Below are 18,851 nucleotides of genomic sequence, written 5' to 3' on the forward strand. Positions count from 1 at the left end.
GGTCCTACAACTGGGATTAAAGGAGACTGTACTATATCTATAGCTAAATGAAAGCCTTTGAAACACAGCTGAGCAGTTCTAAGACCATTCAGTAAAGGAGAGTAGTATATGTCTACACAAACTAGCCAAGCAACGACTTAATTCCACTGCAATTAAGGTTGAACACTGACCTTTTTGAAATATGCCCTAAAAGACTGTTTAAACCTCAAACTCAGCCAAAATCATGGAAGTTTCAACTAAACAATTTATCTCACTCCTTCAGATTATTGTAGTCAATGATCAGAGCCCCTGCTTGTAATCATTTAGCTAAGCTATACGTATTTAGTATTTTAAATCTTTCCGAAAAAGCCTTCTCCATCTGATTCATCTTTTCTTGTTAGTCTTTGAATTTTCTCCAATTTCTATAATTCTGTTATTCAAATATCCAGAACTGGGCACAGTATTCCAGCTAAGGTCATATATACTGGAACTATCATCTCTATGGTGCGTATTGTGGTGCCTCTGCATACAGAGCCCAATAATCACACAAGACTTTTATGCAATCAACTTTTCTAAGTTGACTGCAGAAAGATAAAACAGACTTGCAGTGAAGCATTCAATTTAGCAACCCTTACTGAAGTGATTAACTACGAAAGCTATCATCTTCACCTTGAACCTGTAATCCACTTACTGGTAGTTTGAAATACATCTTAACAGCAAAAAAACAAACAAAAAAACCCCCTCCTTCCTAATCACTCATGGGTTCCAATGTATTAATACCTTCTGGCTTAAATAAAGATCCCATCACACTCAATCGCTAACAGTCTACATGTCCAGGCATTTTTTGGAGAATGTCACTATATCTAGATGAGTTTATCATTACATTCCTTGTTTTAGACATCATATAAGGTTCTTCCACTTCAAACTGCGTTTTTTTTTTTGTTTTTTTTTTACAAGTGGCTCCTAGCTTTCTGAAAAGTTTTTTCTTTGGGGTGAAATTTTACCAGCACAGTCTAGCCCTAAAGTTTGAGCAAAATCCAAACAGCCATTTACGAGTTCTGTGAACAAGAAAGAAAATGCACTTTCCCCACTATTTCGATTTGGTTCTTTTGCACTGAGACTCAAAATTATTTACCCTTAAGACTTGAAACTGAATATGTGGTTAGACCTCAGTAAGTACGTAATAACCACTTTAAAATTATTAAACCAGTCTCATTAAAGTTCTAAAAGTTGAAAACTTCATTTTTGTGAATGTGCTCTATATAATTTTTCACTAATTTTGAATTGTGCAAAATTCCAAGAACCAGTCCAGACCCCCACTGTGGTTGCCAACCCTCCAGGATTGGCCTGGAGTCTCCTAGAATCAGCATTGATCTCCTGGTGAGTATTGAAAGAAATCTGGGAGATTTTAATAGGATATTTTAAGAAAATGACATTATGTCATGTTGGGGGGAAAAAATCTCCCAGAATAGCTTCAGTCAGAGTTGGCACCCTAACCCCCTCACCAGAGAAGTGATGGGGGTCATGCAAAGCGTCAACGCGCTCTCCAGTGGCCCCAGGAGAATAAAAGAACAGCTTTAGAGTAGTGCTGGTCTAAACATTTCCATCAAAGTTGTTTTACAATGGGAAACTGGGTTTGCAACTTAAAAAAGACGGTGTGAAAAGTGCCTGCTTTTCATGAAAAAAATTGGTATTTTGTTGAAGAAACAGACAGTTTTTGGTTGAAAACCAAATGCATTTTGATTCAAAATGGCTCTGCCATGCCTCATGGGACTTGAAGTTCAAACACCTGATGCTAGCATACTCCTGAATGAGCCTGGCTCTCTGACCAGACTACTGTTCCCATGATGAACCATGGCCAGGGCTTCCTAGGACGTATCCCCATCCTTGACCAACAGGTGAAAGAATGGTGCATCACTGAAGATGCAGCCTGGCCAGAAAGCTTGGCCCATAAGTAAGACCGGGAGCATAATGAACCCAAACTACAACTCCCATGAGGTATGACAACAAAATTTTGAATAAAAATATTTCTAATTGTGATTTAAAAAGCCACCATTTTCTGACCAGCTCTATTTTAGAGCCACCTAAGTGCTTAGTGAGTAGTGGTGCAGCTGAGGATCTGGCCTAAGGGTGCACAGGAAAACCATGATCACACTAAGTTATACACTAAGTTATACACATTTAGTTCTGATGGAGCCCACAATTATTACATTCAGTCACTCATTCAAAAAAAAAAAGCATTATTTGTGGGTGAAAATACAAGAGTGAAAGCAACCTGTGCATACAGCAGAAGCAATTTCAAATCCAGTTAATATAGCTAATCAGTTGAAATGTTTATCAATTACTTGCTTTCAGAATATATACTGACAAATTTATGAAAACTGTTAAGTAGTATATTTACATATCTTTGTCAAAAAGAGAGCTTTTCTTTGAGTGTACCTCAATACACCTCAGTCAACTGATACAAAAAAGATGAATAATGTGTACAATGTTTGATTTAAACAAGTGCTGCAATGTCATCTTGGCATCAGTGAATATGCATATGGTAGGCTGGCTTACTCTACAAGATAAAAGAATAATTTACTGAGTCATATAACTGCATACATTGCATAATAAAGCACTCACTTGTTTGTTTCAAAATCAGCAATTACTGGAAAATACCTATGACCCTAGATTAAATACAGAAAATTGTTTTCAGATTCTAGGACTAAGCTCAAAGTCAGTGGCTCGTCATTTACTTACTAAGATGCTTTAGCCTGGAATTTGCTTTCACTGTCTGCAAGAAGCACCATTATTTTTAACAGATGCCATTGTGCCCCAACCTATTGTACACCCATTTTCACATTGTGGAGATGCATCACTGTATTTTTCATCTGTCCCAGGACACCTCTCAGTAGGAAATACTATGATTTAGTTGATAATGTTTGGTAAAATATTTTAAATTAATAAGTGAATTTGAGAGAAGTCTTTGTCTCTTAAGTAAACCTCTGCTACACTTCAGGTTGCTACCTTTCTAATTGTGCAAAACTGAACACCCTTGCCCCAAGTTCCCACCCCTTCTCTGAGGCTCCGCCCCCCACTCACTCCATCGCTCACTCTCCCCCACCCTCACTCACTTTCACTGGGCTGGGGCAGGGGTATGGGAGGGGGTGCAGGCTCCGGTAAAAAAGTCACAAAAATTAGCAATTGCTTATGTAAGACTCACAGAAAGGCAAAGTTTTGTGCTCTTGTACTCCTTTTGTCACTTCAGCAGTAACTGAGTAACATGTGCTAAAGTGCCTAAAACATACTTATACACAGTGTTACCAGCTCTCATGATACCTGATTTGTTCCTTAAAGTTTTAGCTTCTGGAGTCATGTGATTATGTGAGACTCACAGCTTTGAATAAAGGATATAACCTTCACGGTTGCTGAGAAAAATCTAGAAAACCCGACCCTGAAAGGCTCAAAAGAAAAGAGAAAAGAAAAAAGGGGGGAAAAAGGCAAATTAACCACACAGCCCAACAAAAAAGCTAATAATTTTTAAAACGAAGATTGATTTTTTAACTTTTGTAGTTGGGAATAGTGAAGACATGAATGACAGTGATACAGGTGCAATATAGCACACTGAAAAGTAATTTAATTTCAAAGTCTAATGGAGACAAAGTTTATGGGGCTGGGGGGACGAAGGAGAGAAATCTGCCCTTGCTAATTAGGGAGAAACATTAATGTATGCATGGGTAACAGTGCTGCAGAAACTGGGGGGGAAATAGAATGGGATAACCGGAGAGTTAAAATTGAATAATCAGTTCTGTAGTCAGTGAGCGTCTGAGGAGGGGAGGTTCCAAAGAGGATGGAGCTAGGCTAGGGGTTCCCAAACTTGGTTCGCAGCTTGTTCAGGGTAAGCCCCTGGAGGGCTGCGAGACACTTTGTTTACCTGAGCGTCCGCATGTACGGCCGCTCACAGCTCCTGGTGGCCGTCATTCGCCGTTCCCAGCTCATGGGAGCTGCGGGAAGCGGCAGGGAGAAGGGGTGGTTGCATGGGGGAGGGATTCCAGGGGGGCAGTCAGGAATGAGGGGAGAGGTTGGATGGGGCGGCAAGGGGCAGTCAGGGGTGGGGGGTCAGGGGACAGAGAGCAAGGGGGGCGGGGTGGATCGGGCAGGGGTCCCGGGGGGCCGTCGGGGGCAAGAAGCAGGAGAGGTCAGATAAGGGGCGGGGGCTGTGCCACGCCTGGCTGTTTGAGGAGGCACAGACTCCCCTAACTGGCCTGCCATACAATTTCGGAAACCCGATGCGGCCCTCAGGCCAAAAAGTTTGCCCATCCCTGCCTTAAAGTCAACACTGCTGAATGAAAGGGTAAACAAATAGGATGGCCATATTCACAAAGCATTCGAAGCAGAAAAATTATAGTCTTTTATATGCTCCGAGCATTGACACCAACATAAACTCAGGGGCAGACTGAAAATCTGTTTTTGCATAAAACAACATGAAAGCTTTCTGATGTCCTCCTCTCTCCCTTCTACAGTTTGCTGTTGCTGGTGTGCCCACTAAGTGCCCTCTGCTCCTATTTAAACTCTCTAATAGCGAACTAACAGCTTTCTTTAATCCAATTATTTTAATCTGTGTGAGGCAGACGCAGCAGCTGCTTTGCTCCTCTTGCCAATTTTATTAACACCCTAATTAAAACATACATTCATCAGCTGAAAGACCCACTGAAACCTCTTTAAGTCTTATTTCCTATGGCTTTATTAAGGAAAGAGCTTAGTAAAAAGAAAAAAACCAACATCCGAGATTTTAAGAATTTGAGAGTGTCTTGGAGCTCAAAATAGGCATGCAAAGACAGGAAGCTGAAGAGGTTTGTTGCCATAGCCTTGTAACAATTAATTTTCTGGAAGAAGAATACAATTTGTCTCCATGTCCTGCTGTGAGGACAGTAGAACTGAACCCTCGGCACAACAACACAGCAAAGTGTGAAAACTTCTGTTAACGCATAATTGCATCAAAAAATATAACAGTTCAGTACAGCCCAATACTTTTCTTAAAATACAAGACTACAAAACGCTATCATTTTGGAGATTATAATAGCTATATATTTCTCATTTACTAAGGAGATTAATTTAGACACTTAGTTGATATAATATATTTTATTTAAGATAAACCAAGGTAGTAAAGTATTTAAAGTAGTATAATCACAATACTAGTATAATGCTGTCTATAGTTATGTAAAGTCACCACTGCTACATGCCTATAGTGCACCAGGAATGGTTATGCTGGCGTAGACCCCATCTTGCAGCTATTCTGCATACACAGGACCACCATGGATTTCTGTGGGAGTTCCATGCATTGGAAGGCTTGCATCATTTGGCCTTCTGTCTATGTAAAGTATACTCATATTCCTTAGGGTGATTAGTATGCTAACATATGCAAAAAAGATAAACTACATTTCTGGACAGAAATTAAATGCTGCAAAAACATATTGTTGGGCCAAATTCTCTGTTGGTGTAAATTGCCTTAGCTCCATTAGCTTTAATTGGCATAGCTCCATAGTTCCATTAGCTCCTCCTGGGGAGAGCTTGGTGGCCCCGGGCTGGGCAGGGGGGATAGATTGGTGGGCAGGGACACATGACCCCCCCCACCAATTGATGGGGGGGTCACGTGACATCCCCTTTAGATCCTCCCCCCCTCCTCCCCAGTATGGGGAGGCACCAGTCATCTATGGCGAGGCGTGCTTGGGGGAGGGGGCAGAATGGGACAGGAAGAGGTAGAGTGGGGGGGAAGAGGTGGGGTGGGACCTTGGGGAAGGGGTGGAGTGAGAGCAGGGCCTGAGATGGAGCAGTATGGAACACCCCCGGGAAATCAGAAAGTCGGTGCCTGTGGCCCTAAGTTTTATTTACTCACATTGTTCAAATCCTGCACTGAATAAAGAATGTTTGTTAAAAAAAAATTCTGTGCTCTTCTCACTATAATATATGACAGGTTTCAGAGTAGCAGCCGTATTAGACTGTATTCGCAAAAAGAAAAGGAGTACTTGTGGCACCTTAGAGACTAACCAATTTATTTGAGCATAAGCTTTCGTGAGCTACAGCTCACTTCATTGGATGCATAAAGTGGAAAATACAATGAGGAGATTTATATACACACAGACCATGAAAAAATGGTTGTTTATCATACACATTGTAAGGAGAGTGATCACTTAAGATGAGCAGCAGGAGAGTGGGGTGGGGGGAGAGAAAACCTTTTGAAGTGATAATCAAGGTGGGCCATTGCCAGCACATTTCCAGGAGAGAACAAGAACGTCTGAGGAACAGTGGTTTCATGGTCTGTGTATATATAAATCTCCTCACTGTAGCTGAGCTGTAGCTCATGAAAGCTTATGCTGCTATAATATACAAGTGCTTCAAAAAAGTTAATGAATTTTCCTCACAAAATCTCCATGAGGCTAGAAAGTTTTATTTTTTCCATTTAAGAGAACCATGGCAGGGAGTAAGTAAGGTAAAGATTTGCAAGTGTCCAATAATTCTGAGCTTCTCAATTACTGGCTGACCAAATTGAGACATGGAGGGCTTGATTTTTTTAGAGCAGCTGAGCACCTACATTTCCCTATGGAACTCTGAACTTCTGAGGTGTCTCAAGCTGGGCACCAACAACATGAGAAAAATGCAATTAGCGGCCACCTCCAAACATTTCAGTTTAAATTCATTGCACAACATTAAACAGGAACTCTGTGACAGAGCCAGAAACATAACCCATTTCTCCAGGATTCCAACCCAGTTCTTTAAACAACATCCTCATTCTTTTTTGTTATTGTTGTTTGGTTGTTTTAAACAGACTCACACCTTTGTGCCTCATTCACACTTTTCAATTTGTGAAGCAAATGCGGCAGAGATCCAACCAGTGCATTCAATGCCACAACTCTGTCTCATTCAGAGTCCATCCAGGAGATGGAGAAATAGCCCTGAACTCCCCCCCCCCCCCCAGGAATTTACTTGCTTAGTGCATCGCCTGGTGTAATTCCCTTAAATCTAATTGTCATCCATAGAAGTCAGCTTGGGTGGAGTCATGGACTCTATCCCTGAGAAGAAGGAAATTACAGACTGCATTCTTCAACTACTGCAGGATTATTCTCCCGTAACCACTGTGTGAAGACTCTACAGCTTCACATCCTAACAGGCTCATAATTTCCAGAAGTGAGCAACTTTACAGGCTCATTTGGGCTGGACAAGCCTCTTAAATGATAAAGCAATATGCTAGGCTGTGTGTGTTTATCTCAATTTTTAATTATGCTAATACTTCTTCTCAACCTTGGTCTATTTTGGTGCCAACCTCTGTGAAAGTAGTTCACAGCACCATTGCAATTTAATCTTAAAACTGCTTCCTGGTGATCTCTGGTACTAGAAGCATACACTCGCTCCCACTGAAGTGAGTGGTATATTTGTCATTTATTTCAAGGGAGGAGGATCAACAACAAGAGCCTTTGAAGTAATAAGATGCAGCAAAAAATACTTTAACAAACATTAATAAGCTTCAGGCAGGGAACATGTGTTAATCTATTATTGTGAAGCACTGTGTTGTTAAACAAATGACATTATTATCTTAAACTACTCTCTTATCCTTTTCTGCCTTCCACCGTCCTCCTACCCAAAAATTATTCCTGAAGCAGAGCTTCTGTAACCCCAAATGGGAGAAGAGCCAGAGGCTGCTTTAAGACCTCTAGGGAGAATGCTATTGCCAATCTATATTTTGTGGAAGGGGCTTTGATATTATGGTGATGGGCAGCATAAATACAAAACAGAAACAGATACCCCCTACAGAATGCAAAAAATATGGTCAATATTGCCCCATCCCCAAACAGAACATAAAACAATAATAAGAATAACATCCATTATTTCATACTTTCAGGAGCAAAATTAATGAATTTAAAAGAAATGCTTCTCAGGTCTTACTTACCATAATAAGTTCCATTTTTTTCTACTAGAAAACAGATTCTGCAGAATTTTCTCAATTTATTGGCGATGAGAAAGAAAACTCAGTTCTAGCCTTATTTTCTTGTAATAGAAAAGTGAAATAACACTTTTTCCAGATTTCCACAGAGAAGTAAAGTTTAGTGGAAAAGTGCCCAGTATCCAGAAACATTCTCTCTTTGGAAATCAGTTTTACTCTTTCCCTCCCAAATAGGGTCTTCTGTAAATGTGCAGCAAAGAATTGTTTGCTTTTAACAGTAGGGTGCACGCTTTTAAAATATTTATTAAAACATTCATTCCGAGGGTTTGAAATGTATATGTTTCAGGAAAAAGTGTATTAATAAATCAATTATACAATATACCAAGCTTGCACAAAAATCTCAATCAAATGAGAAAGTGTTTGGTTTTTGACTCTCATGAAAATTAGAATCAACAAGGTGCAGTCCTGCTTGGTCACATACTGGAAAAATAGAATGGATGAGTTCAGTATCATATTTTTATTATGTATTATTTGTATTGCCCTATATACAGATTGACTGTAAAGGTATCAGTTATGTGTAAACTTGCGTGTTCTAAGTATGAACGTTTGCCCCAAATTCCTGATTCTATTAAACTCTTCCAGCAATTACACAAGTACACCTAAGCTCTGTACATCATGTTTCATGCATACTTTTCCTCCAGGATCTCTCTGAAAATGTGCATACTTTTGTCATTCTACCATAAGTGTGAGAGTAAGAAGCAATTCAGTCTGCAAAACAAACGCTTTTTAAAAAAAACTTCAGATTGGCCTGTTCATAAAACATTCTTGCACAATATATATATAAAACACAAAAGCCACATGAAAGGAACTGATCCAGCTAATTTACCCTACCAGGAAAAAAAGAAAATTGAGTGGGTTACAGATTAGCGGGTCTAATGTTTAATATACAAATTGCATTGTTTTCTGCTCATTTGATCCAACAATCTGAACTAATTTAAGAGAAATGTTATTTAATTTAGCAGTGATTTCACCATCCTGTAAAACAAAATTCTAACATACTGTCAGTGTACCTTTAAGAAAGTGCCATTCCATAGATACAGGCCACTCTGACTGAAGTGAAGAGATGAAAAAGGTCGCATTTCAGGCCAGAGTGCTTAGTTCAGAGAAGGCCTTTTTCTTAAAGGAACAGCAGTTTCCCACGTACCATGTCTTGGCTCATGAAATTATCAGCCAAACTCTTTCTGCAACCCATGCAGATTCACAGCCGTATGTAGAGGGCTCTCTACTTAAAAAACTCTCATATGAAAGATGAGCTGTAAATCATCGCTTCACGGGCTTGCTCTTAGCAGTACTGTGATTGTATGACCTCACTTCAACTGCTTGAGTTTGTTAAGTTAGCCTTCCCAAGAACATAGAGTGTGTTTAGATAATTTCCCCCTATCTTCCTGACCAAAATAGTTAATTTACTCATTCCCCATTTGCTAGTTACATTTTATATTCACTAGAGGCCTGCAATAATTCTGCTGAAATAAACATATGTGGGTGTACATAACTTCTGGGAGAAGAGGGTTATTTTTGTTTGCTTTTGAATACACTCCATGTGTTCTCCATTTTCTCCTCAACCTTTTATCTTAGGAACTCAGATATAAAATAAGGGGAATGTATTGAAAAGTTATTATCAACTTGAAATTTCATCACCTTGCAGGTACCAACCTGCCCTGAGTACTCAATTTTTGAGATTTTAACATTTTCCTACTGTTTTAAAATATTTTTCTTTATTCCTGTTGCTGTGTGCAAAACCCAACACAAACAGAAAGGGAAACTGACTGAGCATCCACAGCAAACAGTAAAACTGATTATTCTCAAAGACCTGCCAAACACACAGAAAAAAACAAAAGGGAAAAATAGAAAAAAAGATTTTTTCTTTAAATATCGCAGTTACTTGAGATGTTTCTTGTAACAATAGTTGGTAAAGGATTTCAGAGAGCATTATGATTTTTAAAATGACAGGGTCCCTAGAAACAGTGCATGTTCTTTTTTGACCCTGCAAACCTAAATCATGTTATCATCTCTTTGTAAGGTGTTGGAGCATATTCTAGAGAATAAAACAGAAGTATTAATTTCCAAACCCCACAAACTAGGAATATTTCATTCTTTTTCATTACAAACAAAAGATGCTCAGATAGCCTTGATTGTCTGTTAATCACTTTAGGGCATACCTACAGCTGCTTCTGTTTACATTACCTTGGTATAAAATACACTCAGTTATTCTTGAAGTAAATATTGACTGAACAGCAAAGAGTTTTAAAAACAAAAAGCTTGAAAGGTCAGCTGATACATTACAGTTAAAGAGATCACATTATTAATGAAGATGGTATTGAGCATTGCATTTAAGCATTTCATTCCGTATTTTAGATATATGTTTCAAATTTACTATAAAAAATATAGGGCTTTCATTTTCCATAGTTCTTACTCCAGATTTGATCTCAGTTATACTGGTTTGAATCCAGTGTAATTCTATTTTAATAAATGGAGCTATTCTGGATTTGTGCCTGTGTGGCTGAGGTCAGAATTTAGTCCTTCATCTTCTGAGATACTCCAGAATAACTCAGAGCTGCCAGAATTGGTATAAACTCCACCAGGTAGACACCTACCTGGCCAAGAGCATTTATCTCAGGTTAGGCCCAGTTCAAAGAATTTACATATCCTGTTGACAAATACTACAGATTTTTAAGCTTCTAAAGCCAAACAACTTCTGCCTATATGTATATTTAAAACATCAGATACACTCCCGCCCTCCACAGATCACCATTGTGTCTGAGCTTTGGAATTCTATTTTGTAATTCTTGAGATTTTGTTTCCCCAATAAATTAGCCTTCTGGTTCCTGAGACTTTTGGATACATGCTTTCTGGCTTTTCTCCACAACCATGAGAGCTAAAGATTTTTTTTTTAATGGAAGTTAGGATTCTCACTTAATGACCTCTCTACAGGAACTGGGGATTTAAGGGAAAAACCACCAAATACCAAGCTGGCAACCCTGTGTTAGTATAATTTGTTAGTAAAGTTTGAAATATCAAATAGTCCAAAAAATAAGGTTGTTCCTGCAAAATTAACTTGGCCACTGTGAAAGTCTGTATCATTTTCTATTTTTGTATTCCTACTTAAATACAAACCTTGTTTATATTATTAATGTGTGTGATGGAAGTGGAGCTACTCTGTAATTATTTATCAATATTATACACTGATGTGGTTATTGAGCAGTTTATGACTATATTGGTTTAGTTGAATAGTGGTCTGTAAGGAAAAATAAGCAGGACAGGAAGAACGGCTCAAAACAATCTTCCCTTTGTAAACATTCAAGGGTTGTTATGGGACAATGGAAGACCCACGGACTCCAAAGACTCTGGTCTGACTGCTGCTGATCCTACCAAACTGGTTTTGACAAGCAGGACCAAAGCCCAGGAACTGACAAGAACAAAGAAACTCTGTTTGGATTAAAAGGGTTTCACTCTCTCTCAAACAGTTGTTGGGAACCCGTTCAGGGAAGTCAGACTGATACACAGGCAGTTCATTGGCCAACTTGGAATAATTACTCTTCCACATATGCTTTGTTTGCTCATACTGTGTAGTCAGGCCAATTAGCACCAAAGAGTGTTTCTCCTCTTGGCCTATTTCCTGCTACATCCTGGCTAAGTGTCTCTAAAAATCTGGGACCTCTGCACTCTTTCAACATCCTATAAATTTTGGCTGGCCTGTCCATCTTTGTTCTCATAAGGGCAGACCCATCTTATGTGCCCTCACGTCCATAAATCCTGCATCCAATCAACTGGATCATAGATCTCCACCTGTTTTGATGCCCAGGCCTGTCCCATTGTTGCTGTGGCTGCCAAACCTCATACCAAAACTCTTGAGTCATTGGTGCAACATCACGGACCAGCTTAGAAGGTCAGACGTATCATGATGGAGGATCTGGTAGGCATCGCTCTGAATTGTCATCACTCCATGATGGCAGAGGACATCTTAGTTCCCACTTCTAGTACCGCGTATTAATGGTTGCCTTTGGTCTGTGGCACTGCCCTGAAGTGAAACCAGGCAATTCAGTAAGCCTGCCTCAGTTTCCCTCCTTCTCTGAAGGATCACTCACAATCCAGCCCACCTGTTGGTCCTTTGTCACTACCATAGCCCTCTGGCTAGCTGTTGGACATCCTTTCCCCTTTCAGAGTGCTAAAAAGTCCATCCCCAGCTCAGGGTGTACAGTCACTGGCAGAACTTTGTGTTTAGTTCACTTGCTTAAGGCCTTAATGGACCCTCCTGTTGGGTTTGGTAGACCCAAGCCCACCCACTTCCTGGGTCCCAGTGGTTGGCACCAATCTCTCGTCCCAGCCTGTTTCCTATTATGCTCCTCTTGCAGGGCATTTCTCAGGTTCGCCCTGTGGTCCTCCAGAGGGTTTGGTTTCCTGGGCAATTTCTCACTGGTCTGTTTCTGAGCCCCTGATTCCAGTAGCTCCTCAGCCTCTCTGGCACTCACAGGGCTAGATTGTGGTTGTGGATCTGGTGGTTAAGTGTCCCCAGCTCCCCTCCATGAAGCTGGGGTTGTGGTTTAAGCCAACCATATCTTGGCCTTCAGCTGGGCCCTTCCCTCCCCACCCCCAATTAGTCATCTAGTTTGGACAGTTCATCAGGCCAGCCTTCTGCTGATATCTGTCCAGTTGAATATCTCTTGAGGAATAGAAGCCGCTGCTAGAGACCCCTCTCTACCACCTGACAGGCAAAAAAGGATCAACCCGTCAAAACGATAAAATCTGAAAGTTCTGTATAAGTGATGCAGAATAGGCAGCTTGTGACATGTAAGGATTTTCTGAACTTTTTAGGAATGCTGGCCATTATTGCTGGTGATTTTGTCAGTTAATGCAGATGAGCATTTTTCACTCCATGCTTTTACCATAGCTAATTACCATCTAACCAAATGACCATCCATCTACATCTAGTCTCACTTGCTTACTGGAGAAGACTATCCTCAACATCTAATTAGTGAATGCTTACAAAACTTTGAAATTACAAGCTACACAAAACCTCTGGTTTCATTTACATTACTATTGCATTTTCCAATGGTAACATGCATCAACATCTAGGCTTCAGGAATCTTTATGTGGCCTCTGTGAATGGAACTGCTCATATTGCACTTTCACATGGTGAACAATACTGTATCAGACAGATACATTTTTCTTCCGGTTTCCATATTTCCCCTCCCGCCGTAAAATTTGGCTCTGGGTCTGTGGGTGCCTGGTAGTGTTGCCAAACACAGAACTCAACTGTGTCAGATGCTTGAAAATGGAAAGCTGTTTGGCCATGGACTGATATGTTGGGCCATCTGCTCTGACCCTTCTGAACAGATTCCTTGGAACAATCTCCACTTGCGTAGCATACATACAGCTCAGCATATCCTCTTGTGCCATTTACAAGCAGAGTGGGTAAAATGGCTGACGGACAACTAGGACTGTTCCATAAACCAGTGGTGACTCACTGTGATTATACTTGGGAAAGTAACAATCTTAAACTGAAAGAAAAGGAGTACTTGTGGCACCTTAGAGACTAACCAATTTATTTGAAAATAAGCTTTTGTGAGCTACAGCTCACTTCATCGAATGTGAACTTATGCTCAAATAAATTGGTTAGTCTCTAAGAAGCCACAAGTACTCCTTTTCTTTTTGCGAATACAGACTAACACGGCTGCTACTCTGAAACCAATCTTAAACTGGAACACTTTTAGTCAACTTATTTGTTCAACAGAAATCCAATCTAGCTACCATTGAAGTCTATGGCAAAACTCATATGGACTTCAGCTGGAGTAGGATTGTCATCAAAACCCATCATGTTGGAGTCATATCTGCTCTCTTTTCGTAATCAAAGTCCACATACCATAATCACAATATTCAGTTTAATGATGTATTCTGACAGCTGAAATTTGATGACAGAAGAGATTTTTTTCTGAGCACTGATTGGCTGCTTTAGTTGTGAAAATGGTTTAAATTGTGCAGACGTAGGAAGAGTTCTAAAGTATGAAGATCAGCGGAACTTGTACTGTACACAGAACGTATTCAGAGTATTCTAAAGGTAAGTTTGATCCATTCATATAATGTTATTTTATAGCAAATTTAAAACTTAAACCTTCTCATAGACCAATTTAAATCCGTTATCTCTTGTTCTGTATTTTTTCTGTGGACATACTGTTAAAACAGAGCAATAATAACAAAAGGAAAAATACTAGTGTGTTAGTTCGGTGACATTTTGGGAACAATACCAACCCTGGATTCTGGTGTCTGACAAATGTACCTTTTAGAAAGCACATGTCAATGTCTTTGATTAGTAAGAAGGCCTGTGGGACGTATCTAAAATACTTTACAATTGAAGATAATTATCCTTATATTTCAAAACAAATTTTTAACCTAAGATTATACAGTTTAGTTTGGCAAAATGAATTATAATAATTATTCTCTTATGCATTTTTTATTTGCCCAACGCTGTAGTATAAACCTTTACATAGCCTAAATTGGGTTATTTAATTATTTCAAATAAGAAGAGCGGAACACTGCTCCTCTGCAGCTATTAACTGTAAAGGCAAGAATGAAGAAAGACCTAACCATTTAGCTAAGTGTACAAGATTTCACAGTGTAGCTCACAGTGAATGTACTCTGAGAAAGTAGATGCATCTTGCCATTCTTTTTAAATGTGGCCAAAATCATGCTTTAATGTATTTCATTCAGAACTGACTTTCATTGGTGTGAAATATCTTAACTAGGGAAGAAATATTTTAATTGAAATCCCTATTCTTAATGTATGAATAATGTATAAAACATGTTCTAACATAGAAAACTTCTATCCTGGAAAAAAACAAAACTTTTCAGCATCTTAATTCTGCACAAGGAAATACTTTCAGCTCCTGGAATTCTGAACGGTTTGTGGTAGAGATGGCACAGAATCTAGTACAGGGGTCCCCAATGCGGTGCCCGCAGGCACCATGACACCCGCTGCAGGACACCCCACCGCCGAAATGCTGCAGAGAAGCGTCGCCGTTTCTTGGCAGCAACGCTTCTTGTGAGAAGCAGCATTTCGGCGGCAGGGTGTCGGGCACCCGCCACAGTGTTCTAGGAATAGCAATATGCTATTCCCACAAGACAGGTTGGGGACCACTGATGTAGTATTAACAGTAGAAATTGGTTTTAGGATAAATGCACATCAACAAATTCTAAAGCAATTATTTGGCCAAAAGTTCTCTATTCTAGGATAAAAAATAGATGCCTCCTAGGTGTGACATTTGCTGTACTAGTGAGTATTAGATCAGCCTGTAATTCAGTGATCAATTCCAATAACCTTGACAGCAAGCAATATCTTGAACTTGCAAACAATAAGTACAACATTAACACAAGTATAATTACATACGTACAGGCTTTATACCGACAAACTTCAAAGCACTAAGGATTATTTAGTTAATTTTTGTAAAACACCTTGAAAAAAGTCTAAAGCACATAAGTCATCCATATTATTATTACTACTACCACTACTGCTGCTACTACTTCTGGAAGAAAATCCTGCTTTCCAGTGCATTGCTCTGTCAGTCCTGATTGAACTGCTAGAAAGAGACTGACACTGTAATTAAAAGTCCATCCTCAGAATGCCTGAAATACAGCATGTCGGTATGGAGTGTCATGGAGGTATGTTGAGGGAATTGGCAGCCGCTCCAGGCCAAAGATTTGGATTCCTTCCACTTAAGCTATCAAACCCCACTTCATGGGTCTTTACATGTGAACGAAGGAGAGGTGGCAGCACTGAATTAAACCCTAATAGCAGGAGGGCTTGATGTAAAAATAAGCCATCTGAACATGGTTGCAGATAGAAGGCAACTTTATAATTCAGCAAATCACTTACACACATGCTTAATGTGACTTGTTCCATTGATTTCCATGGGACAAGAAAGAAAGAAAGAAAGAAAGAAAGAAAGAAAGAAAGAAAGAAAGAAAGAAAGAAAGAAAGAAAGAAAGAAAGAAAGAAAGAAAGAAAGAAAGAAAGAAAGAAAGAAAGAAAGAAAGAAAGAAAGAAAGAACTGTCCTAGTAGTACAGAGTACTATTTTGCATGTCTGTGTATAGCAACATGTAAAAAATTACTGAATACTTGAAAAGAAAGATCTATTCAAGAGAAAATTTGATCATGGTATTAGGAAAAGAGAATCACAACTTTGCAGTTTTCTATCTCTTCTTTTTCTTAAAAGTATACAAATATTTGCAATTCCTCTGAGACTCACTGGCTTTAAGTTTTAACCACAGATTGCAGCATAAAAATAGGAAGGCTGGGGATGCAGACTTAAATGGTCTTCAGTATGCACAGTGTATTTAAATCTCTATCTGCAAGATGACCTCATCCTAAGTAATGGAACTAAACAGTGACACTACAGCATATTTAAGCAGAATTCTCAATGTTACTGTCTCTTGTTAGGTTTCAGAGCGGTAGCCATGTTAATCTTTATCAGCAAAAACAACGAGGAGTCCTTGTGGCACCTTAGAGACTAACTCATTTATTTGGGCATAAGCATTTTTTTTATAACCCACTTCATCAGATGCATGGAGTGAAAAAAATATACAGCATGTGAAAAGATGGGAGTTGGCTTACCAAGTGGGGGGGGGGTCAGTGCTTATACAAGTATAATTACATACTTTTGAATAATGGGCAGTAAATATAGCAAAAGCCACAAACACAACACAGGGCTGGATTAATGTTTTGTGGGCCCTCATGCCCGAACCGTGGCTCTGCCCCCGCTCAGCCTCCACGCTTCTCCTGCGAGGCCCAATTAGATTAGGGCAGATGTGGCCCATTCCCAACAGTTGACAAAAAGGGGTGAGTATCCACAGAGGGGAAATTATTTTTTGTAGTGACCCAGCCACTCCCAGTCTTTATTCAGGCCTAATTTGATGGTGTCAAGTTTGCAAATTAATTCCAGTTCTGCAGTTTCTCATTGAAGTCTGTTTTTCAAGTTTTTTTGTTGAAGAATGGCAACTTTTAAGTCTGTTATTGAGTGTCCAGGGAGATTGAAGTGCTTTCCTACTGGCCTTTGTATGTTACCATTCCTAATGTCTGATTTGTGTCCACTTATACTTTACACAGAGACTGTCCAGCTTGGCCAATGTACATAGCAGAGGGGCACTACTGACACATGATGGCATATATCACATTGGTAGATGTGCAGGTGAATGAGCCCCTCATGGTGTGGCTGATGTGGTTAGGTCCTATGATGGTGTCACAAGAGATCCACTTTCTGGACACTACAGTGCAAATAAGCGATGGTCACATAAACACCACCCTATACCGGAAACCTACTGACTGCTATACTTACTACATGCCTCCAGCTTTCATCCAGACCACATCACATGATCCATTGTCTATTGTCTACAGCCAAGCCCTAAGATACAACTGCATTTGCTCCAATCCCTCAAACAGAGACCAACACCTACTGGATCTCTATCAAGCATTCTTAAAACTACAATACCGACCTGAGGAAGTGAAGAAACAGATTGACAGACCCAGAAGGGTACCCAGAGGTCACCTACTACAGGAAAGGCCCAACAAAGAAAGTAACAGAACGCCACCAGCCATCACCTAGAGCCCCCAACTAAAGCCTCTCCAGCGCATCATCAAGGATCTACAACCTATCCTGAAGGACAATCCCTCACTCTCACAGACCTTGGGAGACAGGCCAGTCCTCGCTTACAGACAGCCCCCCAACCTGAAGCAAAGACTCACCAGCAACCACACACCACACAACAGAAACACTAACCCAGGAACCAATCCCTGCAACAAACCCTATTGCCAACTCTGTCCACATATCTATTCAAGGGACACCATCATAGGACCTAACCACATCAGCCACACCATCAGGGGTCCGTTCACCTGCACATCAACCAATGTGATATATGCCATCGTGTGCCAGCAATGCCCCTTTGCCAAATTCAGAATGAGGTCGAGCCTGTGGAACATCGTCTGCACCAGGCTCATGTGGTTCTCCACTTGGGCCTGGGAGCGGCCCTTGATTAGCCAGTCGTCTAGGTATGGGAATATTTGCGCTTGCTGCTTCCGCAGGAAGGCTGCCACAACTGATATGCACTTGGTGAACACCTGAGGGGCCACCTAGAGGCCGAAGGGGAGGACTGTACACTGATAGTGGCTGTTGTTGACCATAAAGCAGAGAAACAGTCTGTGGGACGAGATTATGGACACGTGAAAGAATGAATCCTTCAAGTCGAGGGTGGCGTACCAGTCCCCCAGATTCAGGGAGTGAATAATGGAAGCCAGGGAGACTATGCTGAACTTCAGCTTCCTCATTAATATGTTTAGCTTTTGCAAGTCTAAAATAGGCCTGACCCAACCTTGGCCTTTGGGATTAGGAGATACCGGGAATAGAACCCCTTTCCCCTAAACTCCGGAGGAAGCTCCTCTAACACCCTGAGTTGTAGGAGCGATTGCACTGCTGCATTAGAAGTTGCTCGTGAGAAGGTTCCCTAAACAGGGACAGGGAAGGTGGGAGGGAACAGAACTGGAGAGATTATCCCAATTCTCCCATGCTCAAGACCCATTTGATAGATAAGTTCATGGAGGATAGGTCCATCAGTGGCTACTGATCAGGATGGGCAGGGATGGTTTCCCTGGACTCTGTTTGCCAGAAGCTAGGAATGGGCAACAGGGGATGGATGACTGACGATTACCTGTTCTGTTCATTCCCTCTGGAGGAGTCCCAACACTTCAAGTCATGAACTCCTTCTCATGGCTACAGCTGTAGCCATAGTATGGGTTGCTGAGTCCTGGGAGGCCTGCAAGGAGGTCCTCGTGATGACCTTGTCTTCTTCAAGGACAGCAGCAAATTCCAAGTGGGAGTCCGCCAGAAGCAGTTCCTGAAACTTGAA

General features: G+C 40.5%; 1 protein-coding gene and 1 long non-coding RNA gene across 5 annotated transcripts in view; one reads left to right on the forward strand and one right to left on the reverse strand.

Moving 5' to 3' along the window:
• Nucleotides 1-18,851, reverse strand: part of ARHGAP6 (Rho GTPase activating protein 6) — a 510,120-nt gene that overhangs the window by 130,402 nt on the left and 360,867 nt on the right. The window contains exon 1 of one of the 4 annotated variants that reach the window (XM_084643365.1): nucleotides 6,946-6,963. The exons of the other annotated variants lie outside the window; for them this stretch is intronic. The gene's annotated coding sequence lies outside the window, so the exon portion shown is untranslated. Of the gene's footprint in view, nucleotides 1-6,945; nucleotides 6,964-18,851 lie in introns of those variants that run through there. 4 annotated transcript variants of the gene reach the window in all.
• The window catches only part of LOC311528412, a 33,693-nt gene that overhangs the window by 10,562 nt on the left and 4,280 nt on the right, over nucleotides 1-18,851 (forward strand). The gene's annotated exons all lie outside the window — the stretch shown is intronic.

This window comes from Lepidochelys olivacea (assembly GCF_965140295.1).
Source record: "Lepidochelys olivacea isolate rLepOli2 genome assembly, chromosome: 1".
Classification (NCBI taxonomy): Eukaryota; Metazoa; Chordata; order Testudines; family Cheloniidae; genus Lepidochelys; species Lepidochelys olivacea.